Source organism: Pollicipes pollicipes, unplaced genomic scaffold (genome assembly GCF_011947565.3).
Source record: "Pollicipes pollicipes isolate AB1234 unplaced genomic scaffold, Ppol_2.1 Scaffold_3087;HRSCAF=3621_pilon_pilon_pilon, whole genome shotgun sequence".
In the NCBI taxonomy this organism is placed as follows: domain Eukaryota; kingdom Metazoa; phylum Arthropoda; class Thecostraca; order Pollicipedomorpha; family Pollicipedidae; genus Pollicipes; species Pollicipes pollicipes.
Window position 1 is genome coordinate 40,283,154 of NW_023596225.1, and position 22,944 is coordinate 40,306,097.

The following is a 22,944-nucleotide window of genomic DNA, read 5'->3' on the forward strand; positions in this document are numbered from 1 at the left end:
AACTTACGGACACGGCAGCTAAATCATTTGTGGAAACATTCCGTTAGATATGACAGCGACGAAATGCTGTGGACAGTAGTGTAGTTTACTTTTTACTTGGGAGAATTAGCTCCAGCCCAAGAGAAACAAAAAAAAACTGTCGACATCTGGAAATAATCCCATTTTTGGCGCACTTTTGGGTAGATTATGGTATTTTTATTGGTCAGTCCCCTTCCCTTCCCATCCTGAGAAAATACGTTCGTGCATGGGGATCATCTCTGAGTCAAAGTTAGTATGACACACCCAGTGTGTTTGTGGGGGGGGGGGGGGAGAGGGGCGGCTCTAGAAGAGCTGGATCCTGAGCTAGGTCATCGGGTATGAATAGGACAGAATATGCCACCAAAAAAACATAGGGGAAGCCGTCAGGAAAGGGTCTGGTCCGGTTGCCACTCGGAGCTATGCCCAGGAACCCCCCCACTAGTCGGTAAATATACCGTATAAAGTGAGTCTCATTTTCAGTTTTGGGAATACCATTTGTGACTTTCAAGGACGACCTGTTGTTATTCAGATCCTGTTAGACCCGAGACGGGTGCTGGTCTATGAAGCTTTTGAATCTCAGTGATCTATAACAAGGCCTATGTTGGTGGAGGCGTTATGATCAGGGGCGGATCCAGGGGGGGGGGGGCACGGGGCCATGCACCCCTCCCTTGGATCCCAAAGGGCTCCATTGGCTCCGAGGGGTCCATCGCCGGCCGAACAGATGCAATTTTTTTAACACAAATCGCAACAAAACTGGATATTTCTGAACTTCCAGACCACCAAGAGCAGTTGAAAGCGAAAGTGAAAGGCCTATGAGAAGTTTAAAAAAATCGATAGTTGGAAAAGTTGTGAACTGGAAATTTTAAGCCCCATTCCACTGTTTAGGGACCCATATTGTTTCTGGGAGACCTATATGCCCACTTGCAGGATCATTTCGATAGTTAAGGAGCATTCTACGTTGCCCTTTATTTCTTTGCATTTGCTCTGGGGCCCTACACTGTTGTTGGGGCCCTTCCCGCTAGCGTGCCGGGGCACTCTTGTCGATAATGGACTCTTCCACGTGTTCTTTCCATTCGCCAGAAAGGCTCTGCGGGCTATAGTCGGGGTCCCATATTTAGGCCTGCCGGGGTATTCTTGGTTGCTCAGGGACCCTTAAAGTGGGTCTCAATTAACCTACCGACACACTTCTGATATCCTCATGGGTCCTCTTCATTGGTCTAGGGCGCTCCCAATTCTCTATCACTTGCTTAGGGCCCTGCACTCTTGTCGGGGGCCCATCTGATGGTCTGCCTGGGCACACCAGTCATTCAGGGACGCTTCGCACTGGTATTTGGATGTTTCTTTTCTCAATAGGGGCCTGCGCTTTAGGGGGGGGGGGGGCTATCTGATGACCCGCTCGGGCACATTCAATCGTTCGGGGGCCTTCTACATTGGGCCTTGGGCACGTGCTCTTTGGATGGGACCCCACGTACTCGTCGGCGTCCCCCTGTTTGCCTCCTCGGCCACATTGGATTTCTGGGGGGAGGGGTCCTGCACATTGGATCTTGGTGTTTGAATTTAGGGCCCTCTGCCCCTATCCGGGCTATCTGATAACCTGTACGGGTACACTCCATCTTTCGGGGGCCCTCCGCACCCGGGGTTTTGGGTACTTCTTATTTGAATGGAGAGCCTTGCGCTCCTAAAGAGGCCCCTTCTGATAAGCTGCTCGGGCACATTATATCATTCTGGAGCCATTCGCATAAGGTCTTCGATGCTTTCCATTCGAATGGAGGGCCCTACGCTCTTGTTGGGAGCCCTATTTGCTAACCTGCTCGGGCACACATTCATTTGGGGACGCTCTTCATTGGCTTTTGGGTACTTCCTATTGGAATGGAAGGCCCTGAACTCTTGACCGGGGCTCTATATGTTAACTTGCTCTGACGCACTGGATCATTGGATCATTCGGGGATAAACTGCATTGGGTCTTGAATATTTCCTATTTGAACGGAGGGCCCTACGCTGTTTTTGGGAACCGTATCTGTTAACCTGCTCGGCACACTCGATTATTCGGGAGCCCTCTCTATTGGGTCTTGGGTACTTTCTATTTAAATGGAGGGCCCTATGTTCTTGACGGGGACCCTATATGTCAACCTGCTTGGGCGCACTCAATCGTTCAGAGCCCTACACATTGTGTCGTGAGTATTTATTTTTTGGAAGAATGGCCCTATGTTCTTGGCGGGCCCCATCTATTAAGCTGTTCGGGCCGGTAGCGGATGCAGACGGGGGGGGGGGGGGGGGACGGAGGCACAGGACCATACCCCATGGACCATGCCGAGGGGATCTGAAGGCCGGACGGACGTAGTTTTCTTACAACAAATACACAGCAAAATTGGAGGAGTTTTGACCAACAGACGACCAAGAACAGTTGTTGGCAAAAATAACGAGTTCATTAGCAGATCAAATTCATTTTTTGTTGATTGAGAAAGTGTTGCTTATGAGAAATTGTGGAGTTTGTTACGCTTTCTAAAGCCATAGGCACTGTTGGTTTTTTGGCTCTATATGTCCACTTGCAGGGTCAGTCTGATCGGTGAGGAGCTTTCCACGCTGCTCTTGATCTCTTTGCATTTTCTCGTAGGGCCCAACGTGCTATTAGGACGCTATCTGCTTCCGTGTCCAAGTAATCTTGACCGATCAGGTTTTCCTCCACGGATTCTCCCCACTCGCCCGAGAGGGTCTTTATGCTTTTTCCATGGCCCATATACCAGGGCACACTCAGTTGCTCAGGGGCCCTTCATTTAAGTCTCGGGCTCTTCCTACTTGCTTGGAGGGCCTTATACTGTTGATAGGGCTCTTATAAGGTAAGGCACGGAGGCACTCGATACCCAGGGGCCATCTACTTTGATCGAGAGCTCTCTCCCTTTGGTCTCATTTGCGGAGGACTATTCACTCCTACCGAAGCTCGTGCTGTTAACCCGCCTGCGCACTCTTGATTACACAGGGCTATTAATTCATGGTCTTAGATAATTCACCTTCACTCAGAGGGTTCTGTGCTCTGGCCGGGGCTTTATATGTCAGCCTGCCGAGACACTACCGGCCATTCATGGGCCCAACACGATGGTCTTGGTTTCTTTTTGCTTGCCCTGAGGACCCTATGCTTGTTGACAGGAGCCACTTTAGTGGCCTCCTGCGGGACCCATTCTTGCTCAGGTTTTGTCCCTATTGGCCTTGGTGCCTTCGCCTCAGAGCAGCGGCCGAATCTGCGCCGACGAATTTTTACGCGCAATTGCCGGACGTAATTTTACATGTCGCAGACGTCACATGTGTCACTGTCATTAGCTCTTGAGTGTATGACACTCGTTATACTAGTGCACCACGTTCTTGATATATTTCGAGTGGTAGGGTATGTCGTATTCCTTTATAACAGAGGAAAACATATGCACTTGTCATCAGCCGTCCTCTGATTACATCGCCCAGCCAGCTAGCCGTAAAAGCATGAGCTAGGAATCAAGTCCATGCTTAGTTTTGGTAGTTGTTAGAAGCTAACTCAAGTTTATTTTGACTGTTGTTCCGAAACACTTAACCTCAAAATCACAGCATTTACATGATTTGTAGAAAGTGAGTGAGTTATATGTGTATGCATGCGTAGCACGCCTAGCTTTATAAGGCCGTGCACAGTAAGGTGGGTTTCTGTATTTATAAAATAAAAGAATAAGTAAGTGCATACATGCACATCTACGTATATATATATATATATATATATATATATATATATATATATATATATATATATATATATATATATATATATATATATATATGTATGCATATATACATGTATATTACAAACGACTTGTCTCAAAATGTTATGGCCGAAATGCAAGGATAGTTTTTGGAAGAGGCCCGCCCCAAACTCCACCGGGCCCACAATGTTGCGTAACCCCCACCCCCTTCGACGAAATCCTGGATCCGCCGCCGGTTGTGTTCATGTCCCCTCCGTTACGAAGATCCTATGTGCGCGCCTGGGTGATGCTCATTCTTTTAGTCAATTCTCCGACGCGAGTTATCTGCATCATATCTCCGCCTCCATTGCCAGAATTATCTACCGCCCAAACTGCGTTGTGGGTTACGGTGCGCCGGAAGGAGATCGGTATTGAGCCATTACCGCTGATCCCCTTGGATTATATATCTACGATGGCAACATATTTCAGAGGGTCGTGTCCATAGATGTACAGGATATTTATGTTTGTATCCTTTCTGTCTTATCCTTCCTTTCTATCAAGCGCGCTCACGCTTCAGATTAGCAGATTTTATTGACGTCATAGACAGGGCGAGGCCAAAAATTTAGCTGGTTCAGCGAGAAAAAAATCCACGGAAACCGTCCAATGTTTCTAGTGGATACTTCTACCGAAGCCAGCTGTCCAACAGCCTGCCGGCTTTTAAATTACATGACGTCATTAAATACGCCACTGGAAACCGTAGCCTCTCATGCTCTGCTTGATCTGTAGGAAGCCAATCACTCGCTGTACCACTGTTTTGAGTCTCACAGTTTATGTGGTTGGGTGGGTGCAACGCTCGCGGGTGGGCGCGGACAGTAGGTGCGTAATTAAGTGGTGTGGGGTACAGGTCCAAGTGGTAGGTGTGGTAGTGTGGGGGAGGGTTGATGGTCGGAAATCCCCGACCAATGAACAGCAGAAAAGCAAGCTTTTCGAAGCCAGGTTCTGGGCAAAGGCCTTCGTTTTGAGTGTGTGCGGTGAGAAGTGTGAAAAACGCTTCGGCGATGGCTTTAAAAACGGTTTGGTCATGAGAAGCTGAAGCCGTGAGTTAAGAGGTCAGCTTTGACGCGGTAATTACTGTGATACTGTTGTAAAAGCGGCAAGAAGCTGCCCGTCTTCGAAGCATCTTCGCGGGTGTCGCCTGTCCGGCATTCGTTGGAAGTCAAGGTAAATAGCGGCATGTCAGATAGTGATGTGGAAGTAAAATATAACAAAATGTGAACAGTTTTTGCACATGCGCCTCATCCATTTAGTTGTGAAGTTTTCCATGAGAAGTGCCATTTGTCTGGGTTTTGTGTTAAGACTATCATCCTTAGTGTCATAAGTAAACTGTAAGCCTTTCTGCAAAATTCTCCACTGTGCCAGATGCCTACATAACTTTGGTTTGATGAATTTTATGATTATGTGTGGTGAACTTTTTTAGGGTAAATAATGCTAAATTTTGACTTATTTGTGTGTGAAAAATGTGGTCTTAACTTTTTGTCTGTGATTGCTGTCCCTGAAACCTTAGATTCCTGTGCATTGAGGTGGTGGTCAGGGTGCATTTGATTGCTCAGACTCAGTGTGCATGCACTGCAATTTTTGCCTCCATGAGGTTATTCTGCACTGCTGGTCCCATGCTGTGTACCTTACCCTTCCCTACCTAATGGTGATCAGAATTATAAAAGTCCACTAAGCGGTCTCGTCAGGCTGGTGGTCCGGTAACCAGTCTTAAATTTTGGATAGATTCAGTGTGGAATGTTATATGACATGTGAGCCCAGTGCATATCAAGCCTAGACTTAGCTGTTCAATGGAGGTTGATGGTGGAGGAAGGTTTCAATCATTGACAACCCATGTGATGGTGGAGAGGAGTCCTACCTCCAGGCTTTCTTAGCTTCTATTGGCATCCCCTTGTCACCTCCGAGCCATGTCATATCAGGAACTGTCTTGTCTTGTGCACCTTGGCAGTCAGGCATACACGGTGCTTCAGCCATTTACTTTTGGTCATCATTAGGTGTTATATAAGAGTTTGCCCTTCCTTGTTTTCCCAGTTGCCAGAGAAATGGGCTCACGATCTAGTCTGGAGACTGTGGCTTGAATCCCAGCAGTTCCAAGGGGATAATTTTGGCCATGATGCATGCATGATCAAAAACCAAACATCCGGTTGTTCTCGGGCCTGCATAACCTGGGACAACAGACTGGTGGCTGTTTGAAATCATGTCCAGATATAAACTTGTGGGTTCACTGGACAAGGATTATGTCCAAAAAAATATTTGATTGGTAATGGCAATGTAGCTATTATTTTTGAAGCTATTATATTAATTTGGAATAGTTATTCAGACTATTTTGCATGTCATTAGGGCCTTTCACACAACATTTAAATTGGTTATTTCTTCAGCCATTTTAAGATGTTCACACTTACTTTCTCAAAGCTATAATGCAGAACACATGGGCATGTGAAAGTGAATGGATGGTTCGAGGCAGGGTGTAAGTATGCATCACATAATTAGTTCAACTTCTTAATGGAAAAGTGTGATGCCTGACATATACTCAGTAATGCTCAAATTGAAATCCAGGAGGACTTGCTTCACATTTTGTAAGTACCTAGTCCCAGTACCTTTGTACATCATGTAAAATATGCAGGCATACCAGGAACCTGTATTCAGTAAACTGCCCCCATCTTATATGCATGTGAGACAAAAGATCTGGCATAATAGGCCATGAAACATCCAACCAAATTTATCTGGGCTGCTTTAAAACAGGGCCTAGTGTGATCAGATGGGATTAGACATGAGAAGGAGGTATGTACTCTATAGAGCAGCAATAGCTGTTAAAAGGTGTGATGTCTTGGCATGATGTGACGAGACATGTGATACAAAATCTTGATACACACCTGAGCAAAAGTATTTCATAGGCTAGGGCAGACAACGAGAGGTAGTTTTCAACAGGACACTGTGGCTTCATGTGACCACACCTTATGGTGTGTTGTTAAGATGGGTGCAAATAAGTGTTGGCAACAAAATTGACCCAGATACATCACCATAAGTACATTGAAAGCATGCCATTGCCAAAAGTTGTATTTCTGCAGCACATCAACAGTTTGCAAAAATTTGTTATTTTTAATTAGCATGGGTTCTTATGGCATCATGGACCTCCCTGTAAAGTAAGGACAGTCTTGAACATGCCAATGATGTCTGTTTTTCCAAGGAAAATGAAACAGGCCAGCACAGGCCGTGTTAGCCTCCGGCTGTAATCAACATGCAGCACTTGCCAGTAGTAATCAACTTAAAAATGACTGGATGCAGAAGCTAGTTTTTCTGGCTGGTTTCATTTTGGGTTGAGATACACTCATTAGCACACTCAGTGTCATCCTTTAAAACTTTGCAGTAGCTCGGGGCTGTCCTCCCCAATGCAAAATCCTGTATGCTCCCTTTTGTGGATGTGCATACACAGGTTCAGGCTATGACTATGCACATATGAGATGCATGATGCATTATTAAACTTGTGAATGTTCATTGACATTCATGTTGAATTGGGTCCAGAGTTCGTGCTTTAAAGAGCAGAGGTGTTTCTGCTGCTCACAGAGCATTGTGATCTTAGCAATATGGATCTGCTCACAACAATATTTGCCAAATTTGGTGCCAGGGCTGTTCATGTCTGCTGGTCTACCGCTCCATGCAGTATGCTATGAAAATGGGCCACCATTTATGTATGGTACACCATGTATGGTTCATGATGTATGACCCACCATTATTTGAAATGATAGCCACCAATAATATCAAAATATCATGTGTTCGTGTGTGCTCATATTTTTTGCTTGTTTTGACATGGTTATATAGGTTATTGCCAACAAAATGTGCAACTCAGTTTTGGAAACATTTTTGGCACATGAAAACTGGCAGATGTGAACAACTGGGCAACAAACCTCAGAAGCTTTGGTTGGATCAGATATTTTGGGTTAAAAAACCGTGTTTCTTGCCTAAACCATCACACAATCCAGTTAACAAACTTTTCATAGCATACACAGAATTCTGAGACTTTTGGATGCACTGCCGACTTTGCGCCTTCTGCTATGCATTGAGTTTTAATGCAAAAATTGTTAATCATCATGTTTTGACAATGGTGACTTCTAGATGTCTGAACATAGATATGCATCATCTTGTCATATGAATGTAAATCCTTTCCGTGGGCCCACTGGTAAGGGAAGGTGTCGAGAGCTTTTCTTGATGCATCGAGCCATCATGCTTTCTCACACCTTACAACGTCACAAAATTGTCCAACCTTTTCGGTTGGAGTCCCCTAAATTATTAGATCATTTAGAATACATAAGTATACAAGTTGATACATCATGAGCTTGATGGCGTCCGGCCCGCCGTGGGTGACGGAGCTCTCCTGTTTGGAAGCGCCACCATCCGCTGCGTGATGGAAGTGACTGACGAGCACTGGCCCGTCGCTGGAGCGGCGCCACGGGGCACGCGCGTCAGCCCGGCGCGGCGCCGCTGCTGACGCGGTGCGGCCCGGCCCCATCGCCGCTGCGCACCGGAAGCAGACCGCCGCCGGACGAGGGGGCCGCTTTGTGCCGGCCGCGGCCGGCGCCGACGGCAGATGGCCTCCTTCCGCTGCCGGTAGCCGGCGGGCATCTGGGTCAGACGCGGCGCAGCCTCCGGCCCCGCCCTTCACCGATGGCCGCCGTGTACAGCCACGCTCGGACGGGTCGCGTCCCGCCCGCACCGCCCCCTCCGTCCGCCGCTCGATCGGGCCCGGCTCCGGTTGCCGGCGGTATTTGTCGCCCCCGGGCTCGGTCGGGATGGGGGAAATGGATTTGGCGATTCCATCCAGACGGTCGTTGGTTGGTTGGCACGCGTTGGCGCCAGATTGCTTATTCTCGCTGGACTACTGAAAACGCTGATAATTAGCTGATAGAGACGCAAGGTCGTTGGCACGAGTAAACGGTGGCATAGGAACTGTGGCATTCATGAGGACAAACTGTGTATGTAATCATAACACTTCTGCTCCCTGAAATAAATCGTCCAAATCACATGCAGTCTTGTAAATTTTAATGTTGCAGCTTTGTGGGGACCTAAGAAGTCCCTGTAAACTTTTGAATCAGTGTAGAACGTAGAACCCAGAAGAAGGAGTTGCGATAAATAACGTCATTGAACGGAGAACGAACATCACATTGCAACTAGCTGCACCGCATACCGGGTTTAAGACCGCGTCGACGACCGTGACCTTTTGCGCTGCATCCCAGCCGTGGTGTGATCGTTATCGCAATGCGAGGCCCCTGCACTTCGTGCTGTGAGACATCCCTCTCCGACGCTGCTCCGCAGCAGGGGCGGATAAAGAACTTACGAAAATTGGGGACACGTACGCTTGGTACGGCGTATGACGGGTTTGGTGGGCAGGTTAAGCACGAAGCATTCATGCATTTGCGATCTTAAAAAGGCTAGTTTGGTGGTGTTTATTCCTGAAAGCCTTCCAGAACCGTCAGCCAACATTTAGGAGTGCTCGCTGTAATATATACTCACCTTGTTGCCGCGCCTTGCGGGCGGGCAGAATGAGAAGAAAAGAAGATATGACGTCTGGTGGCAAGTGAGCTGCGGACGCGAGACGCTTAAGAACTGTAATTCTCGGCTTTTCCCTGAATGTGCAATCAGTGGCATGTGCGAAGACGCCTTTTCCCAACGAGGCAGTCCAACCGGCAAGCTACTTTACCAAGCTTCCGACATGTGTGTCATGCTTGTCCATGTCCCCTGAGGGAACGAGGTTTCTGGCGCGGCTCTTTTATGAGATGCCTATGTGGACGCGGGCGGCCGTGTCATGTGACGGCATTATGCGTCGCAATGTGTGGGCGCAAATCATGCGATCAGCGAAAATTGCTTTGGAGTTGCTGGGGTCACGGTAAGCTTTGCTCAGATACGACGGTTTTCAAGCCAGTCCTGGAGAGCTCTGCTGTGTTAAAAATGTTGAATACGTACCTGCCGCTCAGCCAAAAAACTTCAGCAGAACATCAAATCCAGGCAGCCCAGATCCTCGATCCCGGACCATGAAATGCGTCTTCCGCGAATGGACGCGCGTGTGCGTTATTCCCTGTGAACTGTGTTTATAGTTACCCTGTGCCAGGGCAGCCGCTGCGCTGCAGCAGCGCAGTCGCCCGGCGTGAAATGTTCGCGTTCTGAAGTGAACGTGCGCTACCCTGGCGCCAGGGTACTCTCGATCGTGCGTCGTCCGCGTGCCGGACCGCTGCTGTTTCACATGGCCGGCAGCGGTCCGGTCCCCGGCCGGCGCGGCCGGCATGTCGGGCGGGGCCGTCCCGTCGCACCCGCCCGCCCGCCGCCGCCGCCGCCGCCGCCGCCGCCGCCGGCCGGCCGGATCGATCTAACCGGGGCGTGTCCGGCGGCACGCGGCGGACGCGGCCATCCCGGCGCGACACCGCCGATTACACAGGTGCCGGCGCGGAGCGTACGGCGCGGCGCTGCGCGGTGCCGTGCGTGAGGGTGTGACACGCGCTGTCGACCGGGATGGCGGGTGCCGCTGCCGCTGCTGCCGTCGGCGCCCGGGTCACGCGCCGTGCCGGCCAGCGGCGGCGGTTGAGGCGCGCGCGCGCGCCGCTGGTGCCGCCCAGGCCCCCCGGTCTGGCGCTGTCGGCCGGTGCCTGCCGCGGGGAGGTGAGGGCGGCGGCGTCGGCTCCCGGTGCCTGGTGGTCTGTGTGTGGGCGGCTCGGAGTCCGGCCTCTGCCGGCTGGCGCGCCCGGCTCCGCGACGCCAGGCGGCTTTCTTGGCCGTGCAGGTAGTATGACCAGACCATGACTTGTGTCGTGTGCAAGTAGCGGACTCGCTTGCTGTTTGTGATATGCACCGCCGTGCCGGTGAAGGGGCCGGTGCCGGTGGACCCGCGTCCCCCGCAGGGCGGGGCGCGTTTGTTGACCCAGGTACAGCCGTGTGTACAGAAGTGACCGTGCAGTACCCGTCCGCCGAACGTTTCGCTCCGTGTCTCCGTGACATAGGTGCCGCGGGGCCGTCAGCGTTCGGCGCCGGGTGGCTCGCTGCCTCGTCTTAAGCCGGATTGTTGGGCGGAGCTGGCTCGGCTCGACCCGTCAGCTAACGCGGGCGGCCGCAGTCCTGGAAAGTGTCCACCGGGCCTCAGTACCGAGCGCTGCTGAGTATGGTCAACGCAACGCAGTTTTCGCTGACGGAGCGGTGATGTTGAGTGCTGCACATGTGGTCGGAGCCGTCTGCTGTGTCTGCGAGCCGGTCGATGGCGACTTCCGACTCCGGTCCTCCGCCTCGTGAAGGCCGGTAAATAACTGCTCGCATCGTTTCATTTGTCGTGTCAGTTCGAATTAGGGTCGCCGGCCCACGCGCGGCAGGAGGACGCTGACCTTTCCGCAGATCAAAAGCACCACGGGGCCCTCTAGCGGCCAAGGCAAAAAGCTTTACTGAAAGTCATTATTTTTCCGGCGTTGTGGGTTTTGTATTTGATTATCACATTGGATGTACATATTTGACATGGGAGAACATGTTCGTTTCGGGATCTCTTGTTCGTCTGTGACACGTGATGTCTTCTTCCCACGCCAAGCCCTGGCGTAATATGAAGTTATTATTCGTGTCTTCGCCACACGGCTTCCGCGTCGGCAATCCTATCTCGGCCGGCGCCGGCCAGAGCCCCGGTGCGGACTCGTTGCTCCGCGGGGTCCGGCCTGTTCAGATGCACGCTAGGTGAGTGGGTTTTCGCGACTGCGGGCGAGCCTACCGTGAGCGTCCCGTCAGCGGCCGCTTCGTCGGAGTACTGGCCTGCGGCTCTGTGTGTGGCTGTGTGCCGGACGCCGGTCGCCCCATCAGCCGGCGTGTCGACTCGAGCCGGCAGGCGTCGGGACCGGAGCCGAGCCCTGTTCCCGGTCGGCTCGGGTCGCCACGGTCAGGCCCGCTTCCGGCCGTCTCGTGGCGCTGGCGGCCGCCGGGCCCGTGCCGGCAGGACACGGGCCGGCCGGGGGAGGGGGGGGGCGGGGTTGTCCGGATAGGGGTGTGGGGGGGCTCGTTGCGCGCTGCGGCGGACCCGGTGGCCTTCACTGCGGCGCCAGCGACGGGCCACGTGCCCCCCGACTCGTCCAGCGGCAGGCGGTCCCTCGCCGCGCTGCAGCGGCTTCGTCCGGATAGCTCGGCGCGGAGGACGTGGATCGGACGTGCGGCCCATGTCGGCCACCGGCGCACGCGCGGGCCGTGGCCGCGTTCGGCGCCACTGGCGGCAGGACGTGCGGCTCCCGGAGCCGCCGCCGGGGGCGTGTGGCTGAGCGCCGGTGCTGGGGCGCCGGCGGATAATCGGACATACGCGTCAACTGCCGCAATGGAAATGTCCTTGCAACAGCGGGATAGCTCGTCTTGGCCTGGCGGCAGTGCTACTTGCAGAACATTTTCCGCACACGCTGCAAACTGTGCTGACTGCTCTCGTCTTGTTGACGTCCGCGAGACGATTCAGGCTCCTTGGTGGTGGTGTCGGGCTCGTGGTACCCGTATTAGGCCGATTGGGGCGGTATCGGGTTGGTCAGAAGTGCCGGGATGTTTGTTTTCAGGGACTGGGCGTGTGAAAATTTTGCCAACTTCATTGTTTGGAAACTTTTTCGAACCTCAGCAAATGTGGAGCAATGGGATTGTGGCCGGGTGCGCGCACTGCAACTGAAACATCTCGGAAGAAGTACAAAACTCTACTGGTGGTGCTGGTAGCCGTATTCCTTGGTTCAATGTCGGCAGAGTCTCACGGCAGCGTGCGATGTCGGCACTAGTGAAGGGGAGCCTCCCTCCTCACCATCCCCTCCCTTCACACACTCCCAGCACCCCGTCCTCGGAGCCTGAGGTGAATCCCGCCTTTGCGGACGCTGTTGGAGGCTGAGCCAGCTGGAGTGGGATTAATCTCGGCTGTCTAAGTGGGACGCAGTTGAGAGGTGTGTCCCCTGGAACGATAGTGGGCTCGCCCAGCAGCCTTCAGCGAAGTCATTCATTACGGACAATCCAGGACGCGGCAGGGATTGGATCATGATGGATGAAGAAGTTTGAGCAAGTGTTGTTACGTTGTGAGCGAAAGTTACGTGCATGAGTCGCGGCGACTCACATGTTAGGTTAAAGCACGGATATTTGGGAGTGACACGAAGCGCGTTTACCCTGGCGTTTAGCGTTGGACAAAGTTGGCGCCCGTTTCCTTCTTCGGATTGGCCACGCGTGCTACGCTGTCGTACATGCTGTGTTTTGGCAACGAAGCCAGCTGTCTTCCCCTGAAGTGTTCCTGCCCTTTTGCAAGCTCAGTGCGCATATGCTTTTGAGCTACGACGCACGCTGTTTATGGCTTGTGGAATTGATCAGTTGTTTGGCGGGAGTTCTGCTAGTTGCGGCTTGATCGCCCGATTTGGAGGCTTACGGACCACTTCGCGTTAGTCAGCTTCTTTGAGCGCTTAGACGTAGCGCCGCCGGGCTACAGACTGGAAAGTTAACGTGCTTCCTCTCGAGTTCCGTTTGAAATTCCAGGGCTGTTTTGTCGAGAACAATAGGCAATAAGCGCATGGGGTCCGCTCGGTTAGCTCCGCCGGCGCTGGAGGGATGTGGCATGGACGTGTCCCGCGGTCGGGCGGTCGTCGCTGGCTTCTCCAAACTGCCCATGAGTGCAGTGGAGCGGTCCGGACGGGCCGGTGACGCTGGACGCACCCCCTGGCGGTGTCGGTTGGGCCGGCGGCCGGCGCAGCGGCTCTGATTCACTGCCGGCTGATCGATGCTGGACCGCCCCCATCCCTGCCGGCCGCCCCCTCGGCAGGCGCCGACGCGCCCCGGCCAGACGGCCCGCGCCGGCCAGCCGGCCGGCTCGCCTGGAAACTCAGGTGAACGGGGTGGGGACCATGCCTCGGTTGCTGGGCCGGCACCGCCAGTCCGTGCTATCCCGTCTTGTCGGCCGGCGGGTTGGCTTGGTCGTCACGGGCTGTTGCCTGAGACGTGCCAGGAGGGAGAGTGGGCGGAGCACTGTGATGGGAACGAGGCGGAGAAGGCTCGTCCAGGGCACTGACACAAGGCTTGTGCTTTCCCGTTGCGTAGGGCGGGTCTACAGCGGTGGCGCACGGGACCTTTTGATTCTATGCTTGCTTCCCCGATCCTTTGCAAAGCAACAAAGTAAGCCCGTGGAGTGGTAGTGCCGCAGCGGAGTGGTAATTTTGTTGATACGTTCCATGATAAACCTTACCAGGTGGATATTTGTTCTTGGAGCAACCGTCTGTCGATCAGATCAACTCAACATATTTGGGGATTTATCCACAGCTATATGACAACTTTTGCCCTCAACTTCGGCCATTTCTTCGCCTGACACAGCCTGGAGGAGGGCGTGAGCTCCAGCAGACCACCACAGGCCTCGAGATGGGCTAGCCTGTGATGAGTCAAACCTCGAACGTGAAGGAGTGGGCACCCGGGTCTGATGGCAGGGAACATGCGTCACGTCATGTTTCGGTACTGCGTTACCCGCGACCGGTGACGTGCCCGTAACGGCTGCGTCACGCGAACCCCTGCGTCACATGAACCCCTGCGCTGGCAGTGGCGGGCTCCGCTGACCCCGGAGAACGCTGGCCGGTGTTAAAATGAACGCGGGCTGGTGCCGGCAGTGACGGAGGATTACGGCAGGCGGGCTGGTTGACGTCGACAGCGTTTAATCCAGGCCTTGCATGGAAGTGGACGATGCGCCGACTGAGGCCGCCCCAGCATATCACAGGGTTATGTTGGTTATCGGTGCGTCGGTTTCGCCGCTTCGAACTTGCGATATCGTTTAACACGAGTAAAAGAAGATAAACGCATGGTACCGCCGGGAGCGGGTGGTCGCTGCCGTCGGCTTTTGAGGCGCTGATCGGGTGTTGGGGCGAGTTTTGATGACGGGGGGAAGGGTTGGCTGATTTACTGGTCAGCTGGCCCGATGGTTTATTGACCCGGATTGAAACCGTGGGAAGATAGCTGTTGTGAGCAACGCTGTCCATGAGGACATTGATCATATTTATATAACTAGAGTATTTTGTTAAAAGTGATAATTCTAAAAATCTTATTATGATTGCTTGACAAAGATTGGTTTAGATCAAAACGGCACTGATGTGCTGTCTGGGACAGGCTCGTTTATCATTGATGGCGGTAGTTTGACTAAAATCGGCACTAACGTGCTGGGACAAGCTCGTTTACCACGGTTGGGGATGACAGCAGGCCGATCGTCACGGTCGGCGATAGCTGCGGTTGGGGATGACAGTAGGTCGACCGTCACGGTCGGCGATAGCTACGTTTACCACGGTTGGGGATGACAGCGGGCCGATCGTCACTATCGGCGATAGCTACGTTTACCACGGGTGGGGATGACAGCAGGCCGACCGTCGCGGTCGATGATGGCTATGTTTACCACGGGTGGGGATGACAGCAGGCTGATCGTCACGGTCGGCGATAGCCACGCGCTGGCCGTCGCGGTTGGCGGTGGTGACGTGCCGGCGGTTTCAACAGGGGGTCGGTCGTTACGATGAAACTTGTAGTGGGTGGCGCTAACCTTCACATGTGACGTTGGTGACGCTGGATGACATAGCGGCGTCAGTCACGGATATCATATGTCATAAATCAGTGCTGCTGATCAGTGCAGATACCGTTGCTATTAAAGGCGTTGTTTCACTGAGCCGGTTTTCGGAGCAGTGGACACCCATTTAGCGTATTTTAAAGCATTCTAGTCACAGGTGGATGACCGTTTGCCACACACGGCGAAGACCGGGTCGCGGCGCGTGGATGTAGGGATTATGCAGGGTAGTGCCTGATGGTGTCCCGGTGCTGAACTAGGTGTTAGGGTCAGTGTATTGTTGTTCATGCGCCAGCTGTTGGCCTCCGTCGATCACTTAAATTCGTCGCAGAATGCACGAATACTGTTGGCGCGGATAAAGAGAGGGATATAAGAGGGATGACAGCCCATGCTGGAATGTGAAGAGTTTTGAACGGACTGTTCTGTGACGGGAAGGAGGTCATGCCATCCTTGCATAGCTCGGATGTCGCAGAAGGGGGTGCAGTTTCGCCCTACGAGAGGCCGCAGGGCCCCCACCCCATCCCCACCCTTCCCCCCGCCCTGCGATTTTTCCGGAGTAATTTCTGAACGGTTTGAGCATGGCGCTGATAGGTTGGGTACCAGAGTTTACCCTCATTGTTGACCCTGCTCTGGGGTATGATCAGAGGCAGACACAAGTTTCCGGTATGCAGGGAGAGCGACGGTTTACGGTGAACGGTCTGCTCAGCATAAAATGCTTGTATTTCCTGAAATGTCAAGGTCCTGCATCCGCCACTGATGCTGGAGATGATAGTGACGGCCTTGAAACAGGCGTGGGTTCGGAGGATTTATCTGTTTTAACCAGATGAAAGTTTTTAGGTTGGCTCGCTCTCCTTGCCGTACTACTGAAGTTATCGAAATAGTCGTCCTGACAAGCTAGTTCATACCACGAGTTTCGTTTCAGATTTTGCTAACTCAAATCGAACTGGCATCCCCTTCCCCCGCATGGAGTTCCAGCGGGATTAATTCCAACTGGATAGGGTCATAGAAGAAAAGAGATTATAGCATAGCGCACTTCAAACCATGCCGTCGGTACCAATGATTGGTATGCCACACTGTTGGAAGTCGACTCATAGGTCATGACATTTCAATATCTGGCACCATCCCAAGGTCTAGTGTGTCGCCGTTCCGCTGCCGCCCTGTCACACCTATATGTAGAACACCCACCGCTCGTAACTCATGGAGCAACACGTGAGTATGCAGCAGAATAAGCAGGGAATTATGTACATGGATAAAACAGGAGGTTTGAGTTTGCGCAACGGGCACGTGGGTGAGGATAGCGCTACCTGTAGTTCGGTATGTGGAGCGCTAGTTCGTAATGCATTAATGCACGGTGTTCCGTCACACGCGTGGACGACCAGTGACCTCTCCTGACCTTCATCGCGGGTCACGTGAGCGGACCGCGTGACTTGCCAAGGTGCTTGCAAATAAATTACGGCTGACCCGCACTTCTGTACTGGTGTGTGGCATACGGCTCTCATTAAATGAACCAATTTATAAATAATCAATGGTGATATTACTATTAAATGAATCACTAATCGCTGGTAATATTGTTAGTACCGGTGCGAGTCAAGTCGTGACTAAATGCAGATGCCAAGCTGTCTAGGACGGCGCTAAATGCGTACACACTACGCACTGTACACTGGTACTGCTGCGGTACACATGCGTACACACTGGCACAGCTGCGTACCGATGAGGTGCCGGCACTAGTGCTGTTGAAGTTGGGCGTATCGGATGGGATCCAATGTCGAGTCAGTCGTCCAGGCTTTGATGGAAGAAAAACGAAGAAAACGGTTTACATTGTGTGGATAGTCGTCCGCCAGTTATGGCGCACAGAGGTATTTTGAGCACGAAGCATCCACCCGTACGCTTGTTTCTTGTTTGTTGGTTTTTTTTACATTTCGTCGCGCTCGGTGTCTGGTCGGCGCCGTGGTGGCCTTCCTGTAGGCGCACACGTGCGCGCGTACAAATGCCGGTTTCCGTGGCTGTAGCGTGCACCTGAGCCCGCAGCGCTCCGGCGCGTCGACGCAGTATCTTCGATATGTGTCACGCGGGACCAGTCTGGCCCTGCTGTTTCGAGTTGGGGAATGTCGCCAGCCGTGTGGTCGGGTGGCGTGTCCCGATCCTGTGCCCGCCAACGACGCCCGTCCCGGTGCTGTGCCCGCCAGCGACACCCGTCCCGGTGCTGTGCCCGCCAACGACCGCTCGTCCCGGTGCTGTGCCCGCCAACGACGCCCGTCCCGGTGCGGTGCCCGCCAGCGACACCCGTCCCGGTGCTGTGCCCGCCAACGACGCTCGTCCCGGTGCTGTGCCCGCCAACGACGCTCGCCCCCGGTGCTGTGCCCGCTAAACGACCGCCCGTCCGCTGTTGCAGCCTGCCGGCCTCAGCATGTCGTCGACGCGCCCGCTGCTGCTGGCGTCCGCCCTGCTGCTGGCCTCGCTCCGTACGGCGTTGGCACGTGAGTATTGAGCGTGTGCGCGTGCTGCCGGAAGCTCATGGGGGTGGTAAGGAGCGAGTGGCACTTTCGTGTTGAAATTTGATTGGCACTTACGTGGGGCTGTAGGCTAGGCGGGACCGATTCCGACTGCAAGGTCAGATTTTCAAGCTTGTCATCACAAGTTTCATTTGAAACATTGACTCTCGCGAAATTCTTCCATCGGGCTATTTGCTCTTGGCTCTGGGGAATTAACCCGTGTTAGAACCGGAATGTAGTTTTGTAAAATAAGTTAGGAGAGCAGAGCAGGGAAAAATCGCTAACTTGCTCCCAAGATATACTAAAACGGTCTTCTTCTCAGATTTAACCAAGTCCCTCTCCAATGCGGGGGGGGGGGGGGGCGGGGGCTGGAGATTTCCGTCAGTTCACAGGTGACTACAGCCGTGTTCGATAAGATCTGCTTTAACTTTGTCTCAATTTAATAAAAAAAAAAAAAACGCTGGTCCGTGGAATGCCACTAGGGTTCAGCTTGCTTCTATTCAGATTCAGAATCGGATCTGGAATCGTCCATATTGTCGAGATTTAAGGCTGATTTGGGCCCCTAGCGTCTGGAGGGGTTCTGAATTAGATTTGGTTCGAATGTCCAAGAGCTTCAGAGTGACGGTGGGCAAGTTGGAAAACAATGACGTCATGATCAAGGCATTTCTTGAAATGGTAGAAACTGTGCTTGATCTATTGTCAACAAGTCGCATAGCATGGAGATAAACACAAAACGGTATCAAAATATATCTTAGGTGTGCACGGCATTTAAGGAAGATTAACAGTAAATGCTTTCACGTATATGTATGCCGTACTGAAACTGTTCGTCCTACAAATTTTCAATGTAAAAACGAACACTTGGTACTTCGGGAGAACGTGAATGCTTTCCTCACGCACCCATGAACGGGGCCCTAGGATGTGTTGTTGAATGTACAGTGATGCAGACAATTCACACATGCTCTAAAGCTTGCAACACCCCAGCCCTGGGATATCAATAACATCTTTAAGTTCTGGCGATGCTGCTCTATTGCATTGCTTATACCGCATATATTTGGTTTGATTTGGATCATATTGTGATTTAGAATTCCCATTTTGTTTGATTCGGGAAGAGGGTCGAAATGAGGCCTGATATCATCGACCAATTCGAATCACCATTCCAAAAGTAAAGTTGTTTCGAAGCTCGATGCGGTTTCCAGTTATTCTGAGTCGATCGCTTCGATTGATGCGGCGTCACACCTGGCGCAAGTCCGGCCGTTGCTGACGGCCTTCGGAGTGAGTCTGACGGTAGCGTATAGCATCTTGCCGGCGGAAATACGGCATGCATTGCACTCCGGCCGGCGGAATCCCGGTGGACCTCGATGCATGAGATCCAGCTCAATCTCGTCCGTCTCGCCGCGAGCGCCAGCGCCCTGCCGCGGCACGTGGCGCCGCGTTGGTGAAATCCCAGCAAACATCTCTGCTGTGTGTGGCCAGCGGCCGGTGGTCTGATGGCGCCAGCCGTGATTCGTGTTAGTGCTGTATGTAGCTTCGGCTGCCATTTTCAGGCTGCAGATTTAAGCTAAATATGTTGTTTGTTTGTTGCTTTGGTGGTCTGGATTCGTTTCCTATCGTCACGTGCAGTGATTACTAATCTCGCGCAGCGCGCGCTTAAAGCCCACATCATGATTTATTGTGTACGGAAGGTATTGAGCACTAGCCTTGCAGAGTGCAAGCAGCGTGGGGTATGCTGTCATAACACCCATATGTTGGCCGTACAAGGCCCAGTCAACCAAAGGCGCCCGTTCTGCATAGGCCTGCTGGGATCGGCCATGGAGGTCCCACACTTGTATTGGGCTGTTTTGTGCTTTGCAATGCGATCCAAGTTCGCAAATTCAAGCTGAAATGCATGTTCGCCAATCCTAGTTGAGTTAAAGTAAAATAAGGTGCAAGTTTGTGTCAATCATTCGGCTTGTTTTCTTACGAGTTGCATGCCGCCAAAAGGAACCTGGCAAAATGTCACCGGCCTAGTTGCCTCGTTCTAACCGGTATGAAAAGTGCGCAGTTGGTGCAGGGCATCAGATAATCGTCGAATTGTGTGCTGCTGTCGGGCGTCCGTCGGACAACGGCACGTAGATACGCCTCCCCAGGGATGGAGGGGTGGTGGTTGGAGACAGCTTCACGGATGACTGGGGATAGCTGACGACTGATGTGCCACCAACAGTGTCGAATGTGTGCTGGAGGGTGGGCTCTGCGGATGGCAAGGATTTGCTCGCCATTGTTCTGGTCAGACGGGCTCAGATTCCAGCGCCACCTTTCTGGCGGTGACAGCGCCATCTAGACACGTGATGGGCGGGATGCGACGGCGTTATGCACCGCGCTCCGTCGCCTGGCGGCCCTATTTCTGGGCCCGCGTATGCTGGCATTCGCTAGAATGAGGGTTCGAAAGTTCAACACAAACACTGCATTGCCTTTAAATCACAATTTCTACTCGTATTTACTGCATGTATGCGTAGTATGCTACAGGTGGGAAAATCTGCCTGGGTGTGACGTCACAGGACTGGGAGGTAACCCGTGTGACGTCACCATGTGCGTAACGACCGAGGCATGACGGTCGCATGGATGGCGTTCAAACGGTGAATACCCGAGCGCGGCTGGATGGTCCATGCATTGTCAGTTTTGAACATGCGCTCAGAGATCTGCCTCCGTCCACTGTCATGCAAACGCAAATGTGGGATGACATCTACGTCCAACCCACGCTGTTTTTTTAGCCTCACTTTAGTCTTAACAACCACTCAGGGTTTCGGGGATTTTCAGGTTGAAACCTTAAGCGTTTCGCAGGATTCCTAGGCTGCGTGACGAAAGCCATGAGCGCGCACCAGGCGGACCACAAAGCACAAACAACAAACGTGATGGCGACCGAAACTCCGCCAGTTGTGCGGCACCTAGCCCACTGCTCGGTCTTCTCATACCTGGGTTAAGCCTCCACTTGGCGACCTAGGGGCGGTCTGCACAAATTGAAATGCTGAAAGCTGCCTGAAATTCAAAAAAATGATTTCACTTAGATGAGTAGCAGTTGGTGGTTTGCACACCATTGTCCGACACTCGGGCGTGTCTCCCAAAAATGGATCGCGGAACGACCTTGAAAAAACGCCCACGCAAATCCACCTCGAATTTTCCCGTGTTTTGAAGCCTGGCTTGTGCCTTGCATCACTGTGCTCGGATAGGCTCATGTTCTTGTCCTCATATTGCAGACATTTTTTCACCCTTTGTCTAATAGTTAAAGTAGGTAATGTTCGTAAGTGATGTTAAAATCGGTGCCATTATTTCACACAGTGGGGGTGGATGCGGCGTGCGCGGACACCCAACGTCCGCTGGCTCTTGGTGGGGGCTGACCCCCAGTTGGGTCGTAACAGGTGGCGGCACCACCCACACCCCCGCCCGTGAAGCGGGGGTGGGTGGCTGGGCCGGTCTCGGTTCGGTATGCCGTGTCGGCGCTTGCTGTCGGCCCCAGCCGCTGTTTCGCTCCGTGTGACCTGGCGCCCCTCTTTCGCCCCGTGCGACCCTTGGCGCCTCCCTCGCTCCGTGTGACCGGGCGCCTTCTTTCGTTCCGTGTGACCTGGCGCCCTCCCTCGTTCCGTGTGACCTGGCGCCCCTCCCTCGCTCCGTGTGACCCGGCGCCTCTTTCGCTCCGTGTGACCCTGGCGCCCCCTCTCGCTTCCGTGTGACCGGCGCCCCTCCCTCGCTCCGTGTGGGCGGCGCCCCTCCCTCGCTCCGTGTGACCGGCGCCCCTCCCTCGCTCCGTGTGACCGGCGCCCCTCCCATCGCTCCGTCCGCAGTGCAGAGTCCGCCGCTCATCACCAAGCAGCCGCCGCCCACCGAGCAGCTGTTCCAGGTGGCGGAGCGCAAGGACGAGAACGACCGGCCCTTCATCATTGAGTGCGAGGCCAAGGGAGAGCCCATTCCCAAGTGAGTCCCGCGCCTGCCGGGCGTTGCGCGCAGCGCGCGCACTGCTGTCCTCGCCGGACGCCGCAGCCCGTCAGCTGCCGCGTCAGCCGTTCAAGCGTCGATGACCCGTTTGGCGGCCCGGGAAGGACCGGTTTTGGGGCCCCGGGAGGTGTCCGGCGCTGAGAGGGCGTCGCTGTGCGGCCGGCGCCGGCTGGACGTGTCAGCGGGCTGGCCCGGCGGTCAGCCCGATTGGTCAGCGGCCGTGCTGGGAGCGGCTGGGCTGGCGGCCGTGCTGGGAGCGCTGGGCCGCCGGCCGTGCTGGGAGCGCCTGGGCCGCGCCGTGCTGGAGCGGCTGGGCCGCGGCCGTGCTGGGCGCCTGGGCCGCCGGCCGTGCTGGAGCGCTGGGCCGCGGCCGTGCTGGGGCGCCTGGGCCGCCGGCCGTGCTGGGAGCGGCTGGGCCGGCGGCCGTGCTGGGAGCGCCTGGGCCGCGGCCGTGCTGGGAGCGGCTGGGCCGCCGGCCGTGCTGGGAGCGCCTGGGCCGCCGGCCGTGCTGGGAGCGGCTGGGCCGGCGGCCGTGCTGGGAGCGGCTGGGCCGGCGGCCGTGCTGGGAGCGGCTGGGTCGGCGGGCGTGCTGGGAGCAGCTGGGCCGCCGGCCGTGCTGGGAGCGGCTGGGCCGCCGGCCGCTGCGAGACGCCAAATGGGGAAGCAAGTTTGCGCGCTTCACCGCACCCGCACGTTGGAACAGCTAACGGTGGTGGCGGCCAGTGGCAAGCGCGTCGGACTCCCGAGTGTTGGGGGGGGGGGGGGGGGGGGGGGGGGGGGAAGGGGAGGGCTTGAATCCGTTGCGCCATGGCCCCTGAGCGCTTTCATGCCTAAGCAGTCGCCGGGCTCCACAAAAACGGTGTGATGACATCCGTCGTGTTCCTTTAAAAAAGAACGGCAAACGACCATTGCTCCCTTGAGAAGTTGTTTGGTTTGATTTTGGCGGTTTCGGAAAACGAATCTGTACCTGAATGTCCGAAAGTTGCTGAGACTGAGTCGATTGCGATGGTCTGTCCTCATGTGCTTCCAGCACCGCTAGAGGGTGCGACATTGTGGCAGAGTTGGGGTAGGGATTGTCACCGTGTTTCTCCTCTCTTCGTCCTTCATCCCCGACAAAATGATCCAGGCCGTGTTTGATCTGTCGTCAGCAGGTTTGTCAGCTTGAGTGCGT

The 22,944-nt window shown here is 54.0% G+C and overlaps 1 long non-coding RNA gene across 1 annotated transcript; it reads left to right on the plus strand.

Moving 5' to 3' along the window:
• Positions 1 to 4,544: 4,544 nt before the first annotated feature.
• Positions 4,545 to 21,746, plus strand: LOC119089689 (uncharacterized). The gene is made up of 3 exons (XR_005093178.1): positions 4,545 to 4,937; positions 17,708 to 17,792; positions 21,623 to 21,746. It is a non-coding gene; the product is annotated as an uncharacterized LOC119089689 (long non-coding RNA).
• The last annotated feature ends 1,198 nt before the right edge of the window (positions 21,747 to 22,944 follow it).